Source organism: Hypanus sabinus, chromosome 30 (assembly GCF_030144855.1).
Source record: "Hypanus sabinus isolate sHypSab1 chromosome 30, sHypSab1.hap1, whole genome shotgun sequence".
NCBI classification, from domain to species: Eukaryota; Metazoa; Chordata; class Chondrichthyes; order Myliobatiformes; family Dasyatidae; genus Hypanus; species Hypanus sabinus.
The window spans coordinates 14,474,267-14,483,758 of NC_082735.1; the positions used below are offsets into that span (position 1 = coordinate 14,474,267).

The 9,492-nt window shown below is 39.3% G+C and overlaps 1 non-coding gene across 1 annotated transcript; it reads right to left on the reverse strand.

Moving 5' to 3' along the window:
* Positions 1–945: 945 nt before the first annotated feature.
* trnat-agu (transfer RNA threonine (anticodon AGU)) lies at positions 946–1,019 on the reverse strand. The gene has a single exon. It is a non-coding gene; the product is annotated as a tRNA-Thr (tRNA).
* Positions 1,020–9,492: the final 8,473 nt, after the last annotated feature.

The following is a 9,492-nucleotide window of genomic DNA, read 5'->3' on the forward strand; positions in this document are numbered from 1 at the left end:
TTGCCCACAACCATAACCATATGGTCTTTGGCATATGGGAAGAAACTGGAGCACCCAGAGGATCCTCATGCAGACGTGGGAGAAAGTGCAAACTCCTTACAGAGAGTGGCGGGAATTGAACCACTATCAGTGATCACTTTTTGTCAATGTAAAGCATTGTGCCATGCTGCCCCTGTGGCAGAGTTTCGACAGGTAGTGTCCAAAAATGCCTGTTGCATCCCTGCACTAAGCATGTGATCATTGTACTTGAACAAGAGCAGCTTTGTGAGAAATTTGAAGCACACTGTTCTGAGGGAGATGGTTAATTAACAATGATTGATTGTTGCTGGGGGTAAAAATGTCATTTTTATCAGTGCACTGAAATGGATAGGGGCAAGAGATTGGAGCTGAGAGGAAAGATGGGTCAGCTATAATGAAATGATGGAGCAGACTAGATGGGCCAAATGGCATAATTCTGCTCCTATATCTTATGGTTGTATGATTCCCATATAATGTAGAGTTCAGCACTTACTCTCTTCTCTGCTTCCATATTATGAAGCTCAGTTTCTCTGTCCCTTGAGACCAAATCCACACTTTGTTTCTCGAGGCACCAACCTCCTTAACTCATGAAATCCAATCAAGCATCTCTCTCGCACCACCTCAGCCATGACTGCAGGCTCCTGAGACTGTGAATACTCAAGCTACATCCTGCCAATCCCAACCTCTGAGGCTTTTATTAAAACTTTAACTGATAGTTAAAGTTAAAGACTGTCCCGAGCCTTATAGGCTCATCAGGCCGGTGCTTATGCCGGTTTCTGTGGCGTGAAGCGACTGAGAGTACGAGACTACCCTCCAGGTAGGACGCCATTCTATCGTGAGGTTAACCCCCATCATTTTGGCGATACCCATTTTCAGTGGGGTGAACCGGAGCAATGTGTGCTTAAGTGCCTTGCTCAACACAACACATTGCCTCAGCTGGGGCTCGAACTCACGACCTTTGGATCACTAGTCCAACGCCTTAACCACTTGGCCATGCGCCACACAACATGCTGATAGTTGGTCCTTAAAACACCGGCATTCTCTGATAGTCAAATCTCCTCTATAATACAGAACATCTTCGATGTCCCTGGGTCCTGTTGAAATGCCAAAGCCTTCAGTGCTACGCAATATTAATGCAACATGTTAATGACAGGAATGGGCAAAGACCGATTATATTATTCTGTATTCCTAACATTATAATTAGTTTCCCCAATGTCCAGGCCATCATATACACAAACAGGAAATATAATTCATACAAAATAGAAACTAGAATGTTATAAACTTAGCAATTAGTTTAATGCTACTTAGGTGCAGAGATCTGGGTTCACATGTCTATAAGGAGTTTGTACATCCTCCCCATGACTGCCTTGATTTCCTCGAGGTGCTCTGGTTTCCTCTCACATTGCAAAGACGTTAGGATTGGTTTAACTGGTCACATGACTATCATTAGGCAGCATGGGCTCATTGAGCTGGAAGGGCCAGAGAGTCTGCTGTGTCTCTAAGTAAAAAGTAAGCAGTAATTCCAGTTATGGTCAGAAAACTCAAACTGATGTTAACTCTGGTAGAACACAAGATGGGTGCCATGGTAGTGTCGCGGTTAGGGTGATACTATTACAGCTCCGGACATCAGAGTTCGGAGTTCAAGCCCAATGTCCTTTGTAAGAAGTCTGCACATTCTCCCCATGGAAGGCATGCTTTTTTAAAGGTGGTTTAGTTTACTCCCACAGTCCAAAGGTGAACCAGTTACTAGGTTAATTGGTCACTGTAATTTGTCCCGTGATTAGGTTAGGGTTAAATCAGGGTCTGTTGAGGGTTGCTAGGCAGCATGACTCAAAGGCCCTGAAAGACCTATCTCTAAATAGATATCTTATTTTTAACATAGAAGTCACAATTCACTTCTTTGGGAGACATTTAAAAGATGTTTTAAATATCTCCATTAGGACCCTTTCAATTTCTGCACTACCCTCTCACAGGTCCAAGGGAAGACTTTGTCAGACCATGCAGATTATTCACCATAATTTGCCTAAAGACATCAAACACCTCCTCCTCTGTAGACTGTATAGGGTCTATGTCCTTGCTTCTGTTTTTCTTCAAATCTATAGACATCTCCCAAGTAAGTACAGATGGAAAAAAAATCCATTGAAGATCTTCCCCATCTCTGTTGGTTTCACTCATAGATTACCACTCTGATCTTTCAGAGGGCCACAATTGGTCCCTTGCTATCCTTTTGCTCTTAATTTATCTGTAGAAGTCCTTAGGATTTTCCTTCTCTTTGTCTGCTAGAGTAACATCATGCCTTCTTTTATCCCTCCTGATTTCCTTCTTAATTGTTATCTTGCATTCTCTATACTCCTCCAGACCCTCATTTGTACCTACCTACATATACCAGTTATGCACTTCCTTCCTTTTCTTAATTGGGGGCCTCAATATCTCTTGAAAACCAAGGCTCCAAAAAACCTGTTATCCGTGCCTTTTATTCGAACAGGAGCATTCTAATCCTGTATTCGCAAAATTTCACCTTTGAAGGCCTCCCATTTACCACATACTCCTTTGCTAGAAAACAGCTATTCAATCCACACTTGCCAGATCTTTTCTGATGCCATCAAAATTGTCCTTTCTTCAATTTAGAATCTCAACCTAAGGACCAGACCTACCCTTTTCCAAAAATTACCTTGAAACTAGTAACATTAAAATCACTTGATTGTAAAGTGATTCTGTACTCAAATTTCTGTCACCTGCCCTGTCTCATTCCCTGAGAGGGGATCTAGTATCACATTCTCTTAAGTTGAGACTTCTATGGACTGATTAATAAGTCTTTCCTGAACACATCCATGAAAGTGAGTCCATAGTTTGTATGATCAGTTCAGGGATGTGTAAGCAATGGAATAGGTTTCATTAGTATGTTATCTCTCAGAAATACAGGCAGCTGTAGCTAATTTACATAGTTACTTATTGAGAGGTAGAAGTCGAGCCATATTCAACTGAGAAATAGGAGCTAGGAGATGGTGAGTAACTGGCTTGGCTCTGATCTATAATCTTTGCTTTCAGTGTGAACAACAGGAAGAATTTGTGATTATTTCAGTGGGAGATATTATCTAGACAATTCTTTTAAATGTCCATTAGATTTCTTCCACCTCTTAGAAGTCACAATGCTAAAATTAGTTCAACAGATTTTAACTAAGTCTAGACACAAAACTTTGACGGTCCATTTCACTTCATAGATGCCTCTGTTTATTCTATGCTTTGCTTTCCTCTCATATCTAACTCCATCACTTTCATCCCTGCGTCAGTTCCACTTACCACTTGGCAACTTCTGAATTCCCCCCACTCTTTCCCCTCCCATCTACATATCAATCAAGTCCCTCTCCTGAATTAAGACCATAAGATATAGAGCAGAAGTAGGCTGTTTCACCCATTGAGTCTGCTCCGCCATTCACTCATGAGCTGAACCAATTCTGCCAGCCATCCCCACTCCCCGCCTTCTCCCCATATCCTTTGATGCCCTGGCTAATCGAGAACCTCTCTACCTCTGCCGTAAAATGCACCCAGTGACTTGGCCTCCACAGCCACTTATGGCGACAAATTTCATAGAGTTACCACCCTCTGACTAAAGTAATTTCTCCGCATCTCTATTCTAAATGGACGTCCTTCAATCCTGAAGTCATGTCCTCTTGTCCTAGACTCCCATACCATGGGAAATAACTTTACCTTATTTAATCTGTTCAGGCCTTTTGACATCTGGAATGTTTCTCTGAGATCCCTCCTCATTCTCCTGAAATCCAGGAAATACAGCCCAAGAGCTGCCAGGCATTCCTCATACAGTAACCCTTTCACTCCTGAAATTAATAGTTTAATTCAGGAATTTCTTATCACCTGCCAGCCCTTGCTCAGTCTCTCTCCCATCACCTTTTTATATAGCTATTTCTCCATTATCTTTGAATCCGGATGAGGGGATCTTGACTGAAAATATAAACTGTAAATTCCCCTTTATAAATGTTGCCTGACTTGTTGAGTTCTTTCAGCTTTTTGTGTTCTTTCTCCAGATTCTAGCATCTGCAATCTCTTGTGTCTCTATTTTCAGTACATTATCATTTTGGCTCTTGCAGTCCAAGTCAAGCTCTAGTTCAAGTTTATTCTTATCTGTCAGTACATGTGTGAAACAGAATGAAACAACTTTCCTCCAAACCACTATACGCCCACAATACATATATCACACACAGAACATAAAACTAAATATTAACACAAGTAGGGTCATAAAATATAACTCAAAATGCATGTGAAATGTACAGCACAGGTAAACAGAAAACAGTAAACAACATGCTGTCCTAGTGATCAGGCCTTGGTGGTGGTAGGGTATTCATTAGTGGGGGGAAGAAACAGTTATGCAGTCTGGCGATCCCAGTCCTGATGTTTCTGTATCTCCTTCTTGATAGTAATGAGTCATTCACCTGAATGGGAGTTCAACTTGTGGAATAGATTGGGCCTCAATTGCTTCTCAGTTGACTTGTATTCTTAATGATTAATAAGCATCTACAGGATAAGTGACCCACTGAATATTGGTCCACTGGTATCAAGTTTTGACTTTAATCCTTTCTCATTGAATTCTATGAAAAACATTCTGTTGTGACAGAATGAAACTTGTTTGTGGCAGAGCAATTTTGACAAGGACAATTAAACCCATGCATCAGAAAATATGCCAAGCTGTGTAATGAGAACTTTGTCATGTGCCATCTGGGCAGGACGCTTTGCTGGGATTAAACTTGCTAGATTCTGTTGACTGCATTGATTGATTTTTTTTGTTTGTTTAGAAACTTTTGTTAGATTCTAAATTTCTGAATACTTTCAAATCTCTTCAGCCCAAAAGGCAGGAACTTTTTACCTGAATATGGAAGTGTATTTTATGACCTTTTTACAATTCTTTGATTACTTATTTCAAGCCAATGCCAAGCCTTTGAGCTCTGGGAGACTGATGAAAGGGCACTCTCACAGTTGGATTCAACATAGAGATGTATTTCTCATTTCCTTTTCACTTCCAGCCACATCAGTCTCACTCTTTTGGTCAGAGCCCAGATGAAATTTGGATGGTTTGCCTGCCAGATGGGTTGCTCACTGATACCTTCACCGCTCAGTCTGTTATACAAGCAAACCTTATGTTCAATATTCCCTGGAAGATTGCAATAAAGTTCATTTGAATGCAAACCAGATGACGTTCCACCATCGAATCCACTCACCAAATATTGGAAAAGGGCAAAACATCAGATTTTCATAGCAGGAAAAGCTTTAAAAATGTCAGTGGGCACTGGTGATTTGCCATTGCCTCTCTGAACTGCAGATAGACTATTATTTGGGTTAGACATTAAACCCTTGCAGCCAGATGCTGCAGGTCATGCAGGTCTTTACAGGGATGTCCAGGAAATTCTCTCATTGTCCGCTAGAGCCAAGCTCTGCAAGAATAAATTGACAGGTACCTCAACAATGATAGGCATTTCTCTTCTGTCACCAAGATAGACAATACACGGCACTTTAAAGGAACATGTTTAAAAAAGATTGTCAACAAGGCATATATCATCAGATACATTTAAGGAGCATCATAAGGGAGGAGTGGATGGTAAGCAGAAGAAAAATTTAGTTAGTCAGAAGCTGAGAGGATCAGCAACTTTAAACTCCTCAGCATTATCATTTCAGAGGATCTATCCTGGCCACAGCACATAAGCGCCATGACAATCAAGGCATGGCAGCGCCTGTACTTTTTGAGAACTGTGCAAAGTTTCAGTGTGTCATTTAAAACTTTAGTAAGTTTCTATAGATGCATAGAGAAGAGCGTACTACCGAGGTGCATCAAAACCTGGTATGGAAACACCAATGCTCCTGAACAGAAAAGCATGTATAAAAAGGAGTGGATGCAGCCCAGTCAATCACAGCTAAAGCCTTCCACACCATTGTACGCATCTACATAGAGCAGTGTCACAGGAACGCAGCATTCAGGCCATGCTGTCTTGCTGGTGTCATCAGGATGGAGATACAGGAGCCTTAGTTCCCACACCATCAAGCTCAAGAACAGTTAATACCCTACAACCATCAGGCTCCTAAACCAGAATGGATAATTTCAATTACCCTATCACAGACCTCATCCATAACCTATGAATTCACTTTCAAAGACTCTACACTCAATATCATTTATGTATGTATGCATTTATTTATTTATTTACACAATTTGTGTCCTTTACACAATTGTGTTTCTTAGTATTTATTGTGAATGACCACATGAAAATGAATCATAGGGTTGTATTTGGGGACATACATGTACTTTGATAATAAATTTGCTTTGAACTTTCGAACTTTGAACTCTGTAAATTGCATATTGTGGTGGTTGGAAACATTGGGGTGAACCAGATACAAGATCAGAGTGAAGATATCTCAAAGGGGTTGCAGAGAAAATGAGGGAAAACAAGAATACACTTTGAAAACCCATGGCAATGGTTTCATCTTCCTTACATTAAACAGGGGAAAAAAATCATCAAATAGCCCTGGATTTGTCTCTTAGGATGTTTATGGGATCTCACTATGCACTGTTACCTTTGGCAAAAGTCATTGAATATCAAAGTACTGTGCTGCAAGTAAAGCAATTTAGGCACGATGAGATTATGCAAATGTGAGTTCTTACTTCCTTAAGTGCTCCATTATCCTACTTTTAATGTTTCATCTACTATAAACAGATCTGCAAAATCTCTTTGTTTATTCCTTTTAATCACTTGCAATTTATTTTCCAATTATCTCTTTTCTCACTAGATCGTTGTTTTAACAATTTTTAAAAAATTACTTTTGTATTTTTTTTACAATCTGTTCCTATCTCTCGTGTATTTTTAAAAGCTCAGCAAATTCCTCTTTTATTTAATGTTATTTATACTGGGCCACTTTAACTCATTATGTTTGGATGTTTATATTGGCTTTTACATTTCCATGGTTATGATTTTCTTTATTATCCGTTACATTATTCTCAGTTACGTACTCCAATATGCCCTAACCCACTCTTCATTCTACTCATCATACTCAGGATGTTGCTTTCTTTGGCTTAGAGAAAGGTGCGCTATAGCCAAGATTTGTTCAAAAGGATGGAGCCTTAGAAAAAGCTTAAGAATCTCTGTCCTCCCTAAATTTCTTAATTAATGTACTTTTTTTCTTATTCTTCATTATTTCTTAATGTCAGAACTGAACCTTTAATGAAAATCACATCATCAAACATGCAGAACTGAGCAAACCCTTAGAGAATGGTATTCAATCAAACAGCTAAAGACAGAGAAATAGTCAATAAGTAACACTGTGCTACCTGACCTACAGTAGCTTGAATGAAACTTTAACACTAAGATACAATGGGCAATTTGCTAGCTATCGGGATGTGCGTTTGAATCAGGTTAAATATCACCGGTATGTGTCATGAAATTTGTTAAATCAGCAGCAGCAGCAGTGCAATGCAGTACATGATAATATAGAAAAAAATACATTTTATAAAATAATAATCAATTAATGTAAGTATATATATCTATATTCAATAGATTAAAAATAGTGCAAAAATGGAAATAATACATATATTTTTTGAAAATGAGGTAGTGTTCATGGGTTCAATGTCCATTTAGAAACCATACGACAGTGAGGAAGAAACTGTTCCTGAATTGCTGAGTGTGTGCCTTCAGGCTTCAGTACCACCCTTCCTGATGGTTGAAACAAGAAGAGGACATGTTCTGGCTGATGGGGGTCCTTAATAATGAACATTGCCTTTCTGAGTCATTGCTCCTTGAAGATGTTTTGAATACTACAAAGGGTAGTATCCAAGATGGAGCTGACTAATTTTACAACTTTCTGTAACTTCCTTTTAACCTGTGCAGTAGCCCTCCTACCACCTCCACCCCCCATACCAGACAGTGATACAACCTGTCAGAATGCTCACCTTGGTACATCTGTGGAAGTTTTTGAGTGTCTTAGGTGACAAACTAATATCTTCAAATGCCTAATGAAATATAGCCACTCTCCAGCTTTCTTTATAACTGCATTGATATGTTGGAATCAGAGATCTTGACACCCAGGTACTTGAAATTGCTCACTATCTTTATATTATTTTGATATATATTGTTTCTGCCTTCTTTTGAAGCTATGGACATTAATTCTTTGACAGTAGGATTGTCATATGCCCATGCATGAAGGGAAAACAGTGATCTATTAGGCATTATATACCCATTCTCCACTGAGTTATAAGATTTGCCGAAAGCAGTTACTAATTGTCATTGAGTACCTTCAAGTGTACTGTGTTCAATAGGTCACCAGCTTACATTCTTATTAATTTTGACTCTATCATCATTAGGACAAAGTATTTGGGGGTTAAAATTTCTACTTTCTCTTTTATGGAAACTATGATAATGCAAAGTGTTTCTTCTTGCCACAGTCATGGTAAACTTTTACCAAAACACAAATCTTGTTTGTTCAGATTTCAGGGCTGAAGACTTGTGTTAATTGGGAAGTTGACTTCACAGCCAGATATCGACCCTTTGTCCACATTGTACCTGTAAACTGACCTGATGTTTTATGGGAAATCCACATAAAATGCTATAGGAACTCAACAGATTAGGCACCATCTATAGAGGGGAAAGAACAGTTAAAATTTTGCCCAAAGGCCTGGCTCTGTTATAGCTGCTTGGTATTCCTTATCATAGTGTCTATAGGTCTAGGGAATTTTATTTTCTGTGCAGAATCTTGGACATTGATGAGGATTATTCCTGCAAGAAGCTTCATTTCAAAGATGAAAGCACAGAAACTTTGTAATTCAAGATGTGTCCAAATCTTGCATTTTATTTTCTGAGATTCCCTATTGTAACATTCAGCATAGTTTTTGTTTGATATACCTGTCACAGGTCATTTTTATGAGCAAGAAGGCACAATTCCTACATTAGCAGAGCTAAATGAATTACCAGGTACCCTTAGTGTCTCAATCCTTTCTTTACTAATAAAAAAAGAACATTAATTGAATTAATAGGCTAACATAGAAAACATAGAAAACCTACAGCACAATACAGATTCTTCAGCCCACAAAGTTGTGCCAAACATGTCCCTACCTTAGAAATTACTAGGCTTCCTTATAGCCCTCTATTTTTCTAAGCTCCATATACCTATCCAAAAGTCTCTTAAAAGACCCTATCGTATCTGCCTCCACCATCATTGCCAGCAGCCCATTCCAAGCACTCACCAGTTTCTGAGTAAAAAAACTTACCCTTGACATCTCCTCTGTACCTGCTTCCCACCACTTTAAACCTGTACCCTCTTATGGCAACCATTTCAGCCCTGGGAAAAAGCCTTTGACTATCCACACTATCAAAGCCTCTCAACATCTTATATATCTCTGTCAGGTCACCTCTCAACGTCCGTCGCTCCAAGGAGAAAAGGCCAAGTTCACTCAACCTATCCTCATAAGACATACACCCCAGT